Here is a 13,299-nt window from a genome sequence, read left to right as displayed (position 1 = left end):
TGATGACAAGTGTTGTTCACATAAAAGTTATAGTTTTTATTTTGATTCACAGAATACAAATATTTGGCTGAAAATTTTTTTTAATTTTCCTGTTAATATTTTATATTTTGAAACAAATTTTTATAGAGTTAAATATTTCTTAGACCCCAAGTCGATTTTCAATATTCTCATTGGGGTTCTTCAGCCATGTGGTCAACAATGAATATAACACAGGTACATATAGAAATGTTCTTTTAAATATACTTCAGAGTAATCATTTAATGTTGAAATAATTCCAGAGAAATTTTAAAATTAAAACTATTTTTCACTTTGAAATCATTGCCAAAAAACAGAAGTCTAAATTGCGTGTCGGTAATCTACTATTTATGTATATTGTAGCAATTTAAATTAAAAAAAACATATTTAATGGTAGCTATAAAAAGTTCCATCTGACTATCACATGAAACACAGAGCACATGTTAACTTGGCAAATTGTTTTACTTAAATGAACTATTTGGCTAGATATAAACAGTAAACTTAAAAATAATAAAATCCTTTTAAATACAAAATTTGTGTGTAAGATATCCCTGAAAGTTATCCAATATATGCTTGAATGTTCTTTATGATATGAACTGCATTTATTTTTAAGATTAGATTCATAGGAAAATACTTTTAATTATTTAACTATTTTTACATACAAATTAAGATATAATAGAGACATAAATATGTAGATATTGTCCATTTAAATTTGATTTCCTATAATATTACTAGTTGATGCTCACTTAAATCTCTAGAAACCTGCAATTATTTAAATATGGATACATCTCTTTCACAATGCCTCTGTTGGGTAAAATTCCAGGATCTTTGACATTTTCATATTATATCTAGATTGTATTCCCTTTTTCATAATCTTGACCATGTCAACCAGTCTGAATTATTTAAAATATATTTAGGTTTTCTAATTTTTGGTTTTGATTATCATTGGAGATACAGCCTTACAAAAGAACTATCCTTTTCTTCTCTCTAATCTAGGACATTCATGTCAGAATTTACTTTTATACCATTCTTTTTTTTTTATTAACGTACAATGTATTATTTGTTTGAGGAGTATAGGTCTGTGATTCATCAGTCTTACCACATGGCATTTCCATGTGACTTTTCTCATTCGATAATACTTAACCAAGTATGTTAGTTTCTAGACAAAACAGTTATTAATTTTTCATATTTTGTAATTGGGAACAAGTGAGTAAGTCATTCTGGAAGTGCTAGTAGCATGGGCTGCAATAGAACATTATCTCAGGTTGTCAGGTACCCAATTTGTTTAATGCTTCGTTTAACTTGGTTTGAGGTAGTTAGCTAGCAACCTTAACAAATTCTATGGGTTTTTATTAATTATTTAAAATATTTTTTTTCATTTTGCTGTGTAATTGTGTTAACACTGCAACATGGAATGGTGGAGAAAACCTTACATTCACTGGATTTGGGTTGTTAGCTTTGTGAGGTAGAAGCTATGTGACCTATGGTAAATCACTTATTTTTTAAGTTTCTCAACTGAAAATAAAGTGATTCAATTACATTATTTCTAATAGCTTTTGTTCTAAATTTATGTAATTTTTTAAAAAAGATTTTATTAATTTATTTACTTAGGGCACACACATGAACAGGGGAAAGGGCAGAGGGAGAGGGAGAGAGAATCTCAAGCAGAATCAGAGCTGAGTGTAGAGCCCAACACGGGGCTGATCTCAGGACCCTGAGATCATGACCTCAGCCGAAACCAAGAGTTAGATACTCAACCAACTGAGCCACCCAGGTGCCCCTAAATTTCTGTGATTTTTTAAACTATTTTATATAGATAGCTATTTTAAAACCTTTTGAAATATATATTACCCACATGCCTTCATCTTCTTTCAGTTAGCTAAAAAGGAAGCACATACAAAATCATGCATGCACACACGTATACTCATATACACACACTATTACACATATGGAAATAAGTAAAACAGAAAAAACACTAAACATAATTAATTTTATTTTTTTTATTTTTTAAAGATTTTATTTATTTATTTGAGAGAAGAGAGAGAGAGCGAGAGTGGAGGGGCAGGGGTGCCTGGGTGGCTCAGTCGTTAAGCCTCTGCCTTCAGCTCAGGTCATGGTCCCAGGGTCCTGGGATCGAGCCCCGCATTGGGCTCCCTGCCCAGCAGGAAGCCTGCTTCTCCCTCTCCCACTCCCCCTGCTTGTGTTACCTGTCTCCCTGTGTCTCTCTCTGTCAAATAAATAAATAAAATCTTTAAAAAAATAAAAGAGTGTAGGGGCAGAGGGATGAAGTTTGGTTTCTATTAGAATGACTCTTAGTTTAGTTATCATGGAAATTAACGAATTTATTTAAATTGTGTTTTGGCTATCGATGTGTGATAAATTGTGACAAACTGAATGACTTAACCTTATTCTTTTTCATATCCTTGTGGGTTGGCTGGTGCAAAGTTCAGGAGTCCCCAGCACCATTCTCACTTTTGACATCAACTGCAAGTTCAAGGGTCTCCAAGATCCATCTCAATTCTTTTTTTTTTTTTTTAAGATTTTATTTATTTGACAGAGAGAGACAGTGAGAGCAGGAACACAAGCAGGGGGAGTGGGAGAGGGAGAAGCAGGCTTCCCGCTGAGCAGAGAGCCTGATGCGGGACTCGATCCCAGGATTCTGGGATCATGACCTGAGCTGAAGGCAGACGCTTAACGACTGAGCCACCCAGGCGCCCCGATCCATCTCAATTCTGATACTGAATACAACTGCAGGGGTCCCCAAGACCAGCCACAAGTTCAATAATTCATTGGAACGACCCATCAAAGACAGTAAAAATGTTATTCTCACAATTATAGTTTATTATAGTGAAAGGATAGAGATTGAAGTCAGACAAGGGAAGTAACACATGAGGCAGGGTCTAGGAGACCTCAAGCACAGAGTTTCCCATTGTGCATTCCCAGTGGAGCCATACAGATAGTCCCTAATTTTCTGGCAATATTGTGTGACAAAGTGCATGGAGCATTGACAACCAGGAATGCTCTCCTTAACCTTGGTATCTAGAGTTTTCACAGGGAAGTAGTTGTGTGGACATGACTGACCACCACCATGGATAACCTTAGTGTCCCTTCCAGAAGTCTTCCTGGTACCCCGTGGCCTGCATGGCCCCCATCATAAATCATGTTGCTAACTTAGACGATCTAGCATGGCCAAAGGCCCCCAAGAAAACAAAGATACTATTATCAGGCAGGTGGTTTCAAAGGTTTAGAGTTACCTCCCAGGAGCCAGGGCATAGACAAAGCCTTTCATGAGTAAGAGTAATCCTTTAGTGTATAATTAGACTCAAATGTACAATTATTTTGCTCCATATGGTGTCACTTAGGGTTATTTATGTGGCTAACTTTAGCTGAGAGATTGACTGGGGCTGGAACATTTAAGATGACTTTATTCTTCTCTCTGGAGCCTCTTCTGGGGATACCTGGAAATGCTGGGATCCAGCCGAAACACTAAAGCAGAGTAGTCAGAATTCTCACACAATGGCATGGGGCTCTAAGAGGGTGAAATCTAAACTGAAAGATTTCTTAAGATATGGATAGGTGGAGAAGTCTAAGAAAATCACTTCTGTCACTTCCTATTGGAAAGAGTATGTCACAAAACCAGTTAAGATTTAAAGATGAGGGGCGCCTGGGTGGCTCAGTTGGTTAAGCGACTGCCTTCGGCTCAGGTCATGATCCTGGAGTCCCGGGATCGAGTCCCACATCGGGCTCCCTGCTCAGCAGGGAGTCTGCTTCTCCCTCTGACCCTCTTCCCTCTCGTGCTCTCCATCTCTCATTCTCTCTCTCTCTCAAATAAATAAATAAAATCTTTAAAAAAAAAGATTTAAAGGTGAGGAAATAGCCTCTACCTCTTGATGGGAGGAGAGGCCTTGCTCATACAGAATGAGAGAAATTCTTAGCCATATTTACAGGTAATTTTCTTCCAACGGTATGTTTAAAAGATAGTAATAAGTGAATTGAATATAAGTTTTTGTTCTATGCCATTTCCTAATTACATTTAGTAAGAAAACAACTCAGCATTTGGTACACTCATCACCCGAACATGAGACCCAAATATATACTGGAGGGAAATAACAGAAATTTTTGCAATTATTTTTTTTTCTTTTAGATTGTATATGTAAGTGAAATCGCACAATATTTTTCTTTCTCTGTTTAACTTATTTGACTTTGAAAAACACCATTTGTGTTCACTCTCCATCGATATTGTTGCAAATGGCAGTATTTAATTTTTGTAATGTCTGGATAATATCCATATATGAACATTAAAGAACATTTAGGTTGTTTCTATATCTTGGCTATGGTGAATAATGTTTCAGTGAACATAGGTGTGCAGATATCTCTTAAAGATACCGATTTCATTTCCTCCAGATATATATGCAAGAATGGGATTATTGTATCATTTGGTATTTCTATTTTTAATTTCTTGAGGTATGGCCATACTGGTTTACAGAATGGCTACAGTTGATATACTAATTTACATTCTCACCACAGTGTATAATGGTAATCTTTTCTCCACATCCTCTCCATTTGTTATTTCATATGTTTTTGATAATAGCCACCCTAACAGGTGTGAAGTGATATCTCATTGGTGGTTTTGAATTGCATTCCCCTCATGATTAGTGATTTTGAACATCTTTGCATGTACCTGCTGGCCATCTGTGTGTTTTCTTTGGGAAAATGTCTATTCGGGACCATTGCCCATTTTTCTTAAATTAGATTATTGCTTTTTTTTTTTACTATCAGGTTGTATAAGTGTTGATATAAAATTAACCCCCTTATCAGATATATGGTTTACAAATATTTCCTCTCATTCCATAGGTTGTCTTTTCAATTTATGGAATATTTCCTTAGTTGTGCAGAAGCTCTTTAAACAGATCCCACTTGTTTATTTTAGCTTTTGCTGCCGTGCTTTTGGTATCTTATCCAAGAAATTATTGCCAAGGATATCCCCCCTATGTTTTCATCTAGGAGTTTTACAGTTTCACATCTTACATTTAAGTGTTTGATCCTCTTCAAGTTAGTTTTTTGTGCCTAGTGTACAGTAGAGGTCCAGTTTCATTCTTTTGCATATAAATACCCAATTTTCCCAACGTCTTCTACTAAACAGATTATCCTTTCCTCATTGTGTAGTCTTGGTGCCCTTGTCAAAAGTTAGTTGACTGATAGGTGTGGATTTATGTCTGGGCTCTCTAATCTGATTCACTAATCTACATGCCTATTTTTATCTCAGTACCATACTGTTTTAATTATTATAGCTTTGTAATATAGCTTGAAATCAGGAAGTATGATGTCTCCAGCTTTGCTTTCCTTTCTCAAGATTGTTTTGACTATTTAAGGTCTTCTGTAGTTTCCTACAAATTTTAGGACTTCTTTTTCTATTTCTGAGAAAAATGCTATTGAAATTTTGATAGAGATTACATTGAATCTGTAGATCATTTGGGGTAATTTGGACATTTTTTACAATTTTAACAGATTTGATGACAAAAATAGGTAGTATGAAATAATAGTACAGAACTTCAAAACTCCACTTTCTGCAATGAAAGTGCAGACAAAAGTCAATAAAAAAAATGATGGACTTGAACTACACTTTGAACCATATGCACTCTAAAATTAAAAACTCTTATATCATTTACATTTAGCAATACTTTATGTTAAGGGTAATTGAATGTTTTAATCTTGGGGAGTCAGAAATTTCTACCAATTCCATTTGCATATACACATAGACTTTGTGTATAATTGTAAACATTCTGTGATGCTCATCTATCAACTTCAGAAAAGATTCCCAACCATGGGTTTTTAATTAGCTGAGTAGTAGGAGAAGGAAAACAATTATAGTGATTAATGCTTCCATTATACAGAATATTACAAAATCAGGTCAATTCTATTTATTTAATCTAATGGGTAAATCAGGCAATCATAAATGTTAATGCATTTAGGAAAATGCTTGGGACTTAGTGTTAACTAAATGGGGTTTCTTCTTAGTGTTTTGATGAATTCATACCTCTGTGTACACATATTTTTTCTTCAATTCTTACAAGATGAATATCTAGTTCAAAATGTACTAATACTGTCACAGCTTTTGTTATATATTACTAAATTGTACTTCAAAAATTTTATATGACAAGGTATATTTCACTTCACAAATGCTAAATCATTGTTTATAAAATTCCTTAAAACTGTTGCCAATTGTAGAGATAAAATGCTATAGATAAAAAGAATGTAAATTTACTTTAATGTATTTTTATGTCACTAGAATCAGAATAAATGATGTGCAAATGAATGAATGCACTTGCATGGTGTTTAATTATCTTGTTAAAACACTGATTTTCCCTTAGGTCCTGCTATTATACTAGTTCCTGTACTGCTACACATCTTGGAACATTATTCCCCCTGAAAATAGATGAATCTAGTGTAAAAGTTACCAATTTTTTTCCATTAAAAATATGTTCGGAAATAATCCAGTGTCATTTCCATATAAAATATATATTTTGTTATTTATACTGACAATTTACGTGAGATGTTTTTATTTGACCCAGAGTACATTAGTATTTGTCATACAATAAAGGGTTTTGATTTAATTACGGAATTGATGTAATACTGTTATATCAAAAATGTTATTAATGTTATTCAAGTTCCAACTCGGCTCCTTTAAAATAGGATCCTTATTCTTACTCAGAGTAGTATGTGTATAATTAGGAACACTTGTATGTCATTTATAAGCTAAAAAATCTTTTTTAAAAGGATCTATTACATCCTTTTCTCTTAATAGTTGTTTAAAATTGAGGTGAGAATATCACTAAATTTTCAAGCCTTCAAAAACCTAATCACTACCTAGGATTTAGATGTTTAATTCTAAGTCCTATATCAGGTTGTCACTAAGTAAAGTAAATTTACATAAATTCTCCAAATCTTATTTTTCATCTGTAAAATTAGTGGTTTGCCTTAGATATCATCTAAAATTTTTCTGTTCTATTAACTTATAATGATGTAATTTAGAATAGAAAAAATTGTAAGGCCACTATCACCAAGAATATAATTTATTATTCTCACTGTCTTCCTGCATTGTCTTAAGCCTTGCATGAAAGAGGCAGACATGCTGTTTTCATGTTCAAGTACTAAAACAAACAAACAAAAAAAGTAGCAATTCTGGCCATATAAAAGGTATACAATGAGTTGTCTTATGATTAACAGAACTTGAGTTTTTTCATAGTTCTTCAGAATTTGAACAGATAATTCTTGGGACATATCTGAACTTGTACTTCCAAAATCCACATATGAAACCTTTAAACTTCCTATCCAACAGTCATCTCTAGGTTTTCTGAACTTAGAATATTTTAACTAAGTCTTAAGCCAATAATTTTTGTTGCTGTTGCTACTTCTACATTATAAGTATGAATGACAACTTTCTGTATCTAATTTTTATCAGTTTCTGAATTTTCTCCTCTTATTTCCTTATCAGCATTCTAGGCACACTTGATTAAGCACTTTTCAATTTCTCAAAGGAACAAGGCTCCTTCTTTCCACCTTAAGGTTATTTCCTTTGAGTAGAATGATATTTTACTCTGATTGATCAGGTTGATTACTGGTCAGTTGTTATAATAGCTCAAATCTAATTACCTTTGTCTAATCTCATTTTTTTAATATTTTGCTATTCTATCAGCCAATCTCTCATCCAGTTCTGATTCTGGAGTATATCCCAAATCTGTTCACTTCTCACTGTTCTTAACACTATTGATTAATCCACCAGCCTCATTTCTCTTATGGTCTACTTAATAACCTTACTGTTTTTGATCGTTCTATCTGACAAAGAGGATTGTACCATCTTTTGTAATCAGGTTGTTTGTGTTAAAATAAAACAACAACTGGTTGTATTATTTTACTTCTTTAAATGATTTCAGTCATTTTCCATTGGATATATAATGCTATTCAAACCCTATATATGGCTCACCTAGACATACATCATTTGGCCCCTACCTGCCTTGTGGACTTTTTCTACAAATCTTTCTTCACTCCATTTAAAGAATCTGACTGACCTGGGAACACAACAGCATCATTCAAATTCAGGACATTTATACCTCTTTTTCTGACTGCCAGTAACACTATTCCTTCAGATTGTTACGTAGCTGTCTTATCCTTGTGGTTAGGACTGCTGGTCACATGTCACTTCCTCGAAGGCCTTACCGGATGGCACTATATAAAATACTATGCTCCTACTATGACTCAGACAAACTCTATTTTACTTTGTTTTATTTTATTCATGCAATAATTTGCAGCCTATAATTTTACTGTTTGTCTTCTTATCATTTGTCTTTCCCTAATAGGCCCTTATTTGACAAAGCCTTTGTCTGTTCTTTCACCCCTGTGTCTTGCCATTTTGTATTCATTCAAAAATATTTATTGGGTTCCTGGCAAATTTAGACAATTAGTAAATAATTTTGAAAAAAGAATGAATCCCCAAATACTTACAATATTTCTATATTCTAAAAAAAAAAAAGAAAAAAAGAAATACCATCAAATCCCCTTTATTTATAATAGGGCTAATATAATCAAGATTTATAATAAATAATTTTATCAAAAAAAAGTAGAAACTTTCCACTTTGCCCAAAAGCAGTATGATTCACTTCAAGTTTTTTTTATTCTTAATTAGCCGGTCAATTCATTAGTCATTAGAGAACTTTAAAGTGAATAATGCTTTAGAAAAAACAGAGATTATTATAATTTAGGGAAATTCAAAACAGTCAAAATATACTTAGAATATCAGACTGAATAAGAATAATTGAATAAAATTAATGATTCTATTCATGATGTCTACAATGATTACAATAAAACTGACTTTAAAAACTACTTAACATACATATGGCAATAAGCAACATAAAATAGAAAATATAACTATTTAAAAATTAGCTACTTTAAAAATTTATACAAAAAGCTAAAAACATATATTTGAAAGCATTTGTCAAATAAATCACATATTCTTTATGTGAAGGGAAGAATGTAATGAATTTTCACAATCTGAGATTTAAATGTAAATTATATGCTTTTTGGTAGGTAATTTTTTCAATGATTTTTCACCTTTGGGGCAAATAAATAGCAAGGTATTCTTGCTACTACAATGCCTCAATGTGTTTTTTTTTTAATAAGTATATGTCAACTACATTTATACATAAAACTCAGAAATTGTATATAAATCAAATATGTTCATATGCTATAATATTTTTGAGTCCATAAAAATTTGAGTTGCCTTTCCAACGATACATGTCGATACAAAAATATAAAAATCACATAGGCATTGTAAAATTTAAGTACCCTTTGGATTTCTGAAAATGCAGTGTTTCACGAATCTCTTTAGGCAAGAGAAGAATGTACGATTAGGCCATGTGTTGGATGTACCAGTGTATTTTATTTTTGTATTAAATTCACTATGTAGATAATTTTTATATCATTTGGATTATAGCATATTATACATTTAAATAGATTATGTTTTGTGAGACCAAAAAACATAATATGAAGATGTGACTGTATCCATTTACTACTCTTGTTAAATATGTAGTGCATATCTTTCAAAACACAGAAGGTGGTAGTAGATAGTGGAATTAACTACCTTTCAAATTTTTGTTGATGATACTAACCTTTTAAGGGTAAAACATTTGGAAAAACATTAAGATAAATATTAACTTACCTTATTAAAAGTAAACATATTTTCAAAAAGTTGTAAGAGAATTAGACTATAAGGAAACATGTGTTTGGTTAATATGTCATCTGCCCTTGAGAAGGAAAGGAGTCACAAACTAAAAGGACTATATTGGTTTAACATATAGACTGACATTCGAGTAACTTTTTATTACTCTTTGAGATCGGGTCAGAAGAGTGTTGGATTTGCCAAAATTGCCATCCTTAGTAACAAAGTAGTACCGGGGCACCTGGGTGCCTCAGTCGGTTAAGTGTCTGACTTTTGATTTTGGCCTAAGTCATGATCTTGGGGTCATGGAATGGGCCCACACTCAGTGTGGAGCCAGCTTGAGATTTTCTCTCTCTGCCTCTGACCCCCCCCACCCCTCCTCACTCTCTCTTTCTCTCTCTCAAATAAAAAAGAAAAAGTAATTAGTACCTCACTCCTCTCTTCTCATAGTACAAAAATCTAATAAGAAAATGAAGAAATCTTATTCAATCAGTTGATGAATGATCTCTGAATTTAATGCCCAACCTATACATAATCAGTATATGAAAAATTAAGGCCCTTTTCACTTTTATGTATTGCAAATATTAAATTTCATATTAATGTATTAAATGAATTAATGTGCAAAAAATAAAAATAGAAATGACCAAGAAAGATTTATTTTGGAATTTGCAGATAGTTTAGTATTAGAAATATCAATTTATATAATTCACCATTCTAAAAGATGACAGGAGGAAAACCTTAAGATAAACTGAATTATTCAAATAAAAGCTCATAATAAAATGCAATACACGCTACTGGAAGATTTGGTTCTACTTACAGAAATAAACTTTGTGGAAATAGGCAGACAGGCCAACCCTGCTTGAAAACAAGAAGGGATAGGCAATAGGAATACTTAGTTGTTTAATTTATGACACAGTGTTGATCTTTTTTAAGAGTGCTGTAATGATCGAACTTCCCTCACACCAAACAGGCACTTGAGGGAAGGATAAGGGAATAGATGGACTGAGGACAGCCTAATGATCATTTAGTTGCCATTACCTACATCTCTTCAAAGAAGACAAATGCCTAGGCCATGGGACTATTTTGTCTTGGGACAAAGTGAGGGGATGTCATTGGAAAGACAGGTGTCATATACTTCTCTAAAACCAAAACCTATTAAATAAGTTTATTTTCCTTTTTTCACATTATTGTTAAAAATATTGTTTAATTTTTAAAATCATATAAGTGTGCTTGGAAAAATTTTAACAAAATAATATTTTCTATAATTATAAACAGTTTTAGTAATCTAATATTTTCATTACATCATTTTAATCTTTTCATTATTACATGTATATATTTACATTATTGTTTTTGAACTAAATATAATTCCATTATGTGGACATGTTACAATTGATTTAAATATTCCTATATTTCTAAGCACTTCTGGGTTTTATTTTGTCTATTTATCCTTTTTGTTTTAATTCCAGTGTAGTTAACATAAATGTTATATTAGTTTCAGGTGTACGATATAGTGATTCAATAATTGTATACATTACTCAGTGCTCATCATGATAAGTGTATTCTTAATCCCTGTGATTCACCTGTTCCACCCATCCCTCCACCCACTTCCCCTCTGGTAACCATCATTTTGTTCACTATAGTTAAGAGTCTGTTTTTTGATTTACATCTGGTTTTCTTTGTTCATTTGTTTTGTTTCTTAAATTTGACATATGAATGAGATCATATGGTATTTGTCTTTCTCTGTCTGACTTATTTCACTTAACAGTATAACCTCTAGGTCCATCCATGTTGTTGCAAATGACAAGATCTCATTATTTTGTATGGCTGAGTAATATTCCATGGTGCGTGTATGTATGTTGATATGTGTATGGGCTTTTGGGCTGCTTCCATAATTTGGCTATTGTAAATAATGCTGCAGGAAACAGGGGTGCATATATATTTTTGAATGAGTGTTTTCATATTCTTGGGGTAAATACCCAGCAGTGGACTGGATCATGGTCCAGTATTTCTGGACAATGGTATTTCTATTTTTAATTTTTAAGGAAACTACATACTGTTTGCCACAGTGGCAGCACCAGTTTGCATTCCCACCAACGTGCAGGAGCGTTTTTTTTCACCATGTCTTTGCCAAAATTTGTCTTTTCTTGTGTGTTTTATTTTAACCAATCTGACAGGTGTAAGGTGACTTCTCATTGTGGTTTTGATTTGTATTTCCCTAATAGTGAGTGATGTTGAGCACTTTTTTTATGTCTGTTGGCCATCTAGATGTCTTCTTTGGAGAAATGTCTATGTCTTCTGCCCATTTTAATTGGATTATTTGTTTTTTTGGTGTTGAGTTGTATCAGTTCTTTATTTATTTTGGATACTAACCCTTTATCAGATACTTCATTTGCAAATATATCCTCCTATTCATTAGATACTCTTTTAGTTTTGTTGGTTGTTTCTTTTGCTGTGCAAAGGCTTTTTATTTTCATGTAGTTCCAATAGTTTAATTTTGCTTTGGTTTCTCTTGTCTCAGGAGACATATCCAGAATGAAGTTGCTATGGCCAATGTCAAAGTACAAGTTGCTGCTGCCTGTGTTCTCCTCTAGGAATTTTATGGTTTCAGGTCTAACGTTTAGATCTTTAATCTATTTTTAGTTTTCTTTTGTGTACAGGGCAAGAAAGTGGTCCACTTGCATTCTTTTGCATGTAGCTTTCCAGGTTTTCCAACACTATTTGTTCAAGAGAGTTTTCACCATGGCATATTCTAGACTTTTTTGTTAAAGATTAGTGGACCATATAATTATGGGCTCATTTCTGGGTTTTCTATTCCATTCCATTGATCTTTGTGTCTATTTCTGTGCCAATATTAGATTGTTTCAGTAACTATAGCTTTGTAATATATATTGAATCTGAGATTGTGATACCTCCATTTTTGTCCTTTTTTGAGATTGTTTTGGCTATTTGGGGTCTTTCGTGGGTCCATACAAATTTTAAGATTACTTGTTCTGGTTCTTTGAAAAATGCTGTTGATATTTTGATGAGGATTGCATTAAATGTGTAGATTCCTTGGGGTAGCATAGAAATTTTAAAAATATTTGTTCTTCTATTCCATGAGTGTGGAATATCATTCCATTTGTGTCATCTTTAATTTCTTTTATCAATATGTTATAATTTTCAGAATATAGATCTTTCACCTCTTTGGTTAAGTTTATTCCTGGGTTATTTTATTATTTTTGGTGCAACTTTAAATGGAATTGTACTCTTAATTCTTCCTTGCCTTTCTTTTTAATTGTATATTGAGACTATTTTTAGAGGTGCATTTGTATATTGACGATTGCAACTTTTCATCATATATTTGAACATTTTTCCATGTATTTGTTTGCCTTCAAACTTGTTAAAGTGTATTTTCTTTCACATTTTCCAGCTTGTGAGTGGTTTGGTGCTTTAAGGTTAAATGTTGAGTGGATCATTTTGGAATAAGGCAGCTATCCAGAATTACTCCTATAGTGTGCAGATGGCACAAGATTCAACTTCCAAATGGATAACAAAGAATAATAGTAGTGCAAAGTGGAAACCACATTTAT

This window comes from Eumetopias jubatus, unplaced genomic scaffold, assembly GCF_037043125.1.
Source record: "Eumetopias jubatus isolate StellerSeaLion01/CBP00866 unplaced genomic scaffold, mEumJub1_p1.0 scaffold_7, whole genome shotgun sequence".
NCBI classification, from domain to species: domain Eukaryota; kingdom Metazoa; phylum Chordata; class Mammalia; order Carnivora; family Otariidae; genus Eumetopias; species Eumetopias jubatus.
The sequence above is the reverse complement of the archived record's forward strand: the minus strand, read 5'-3'. Positions refer to the sequence as shown.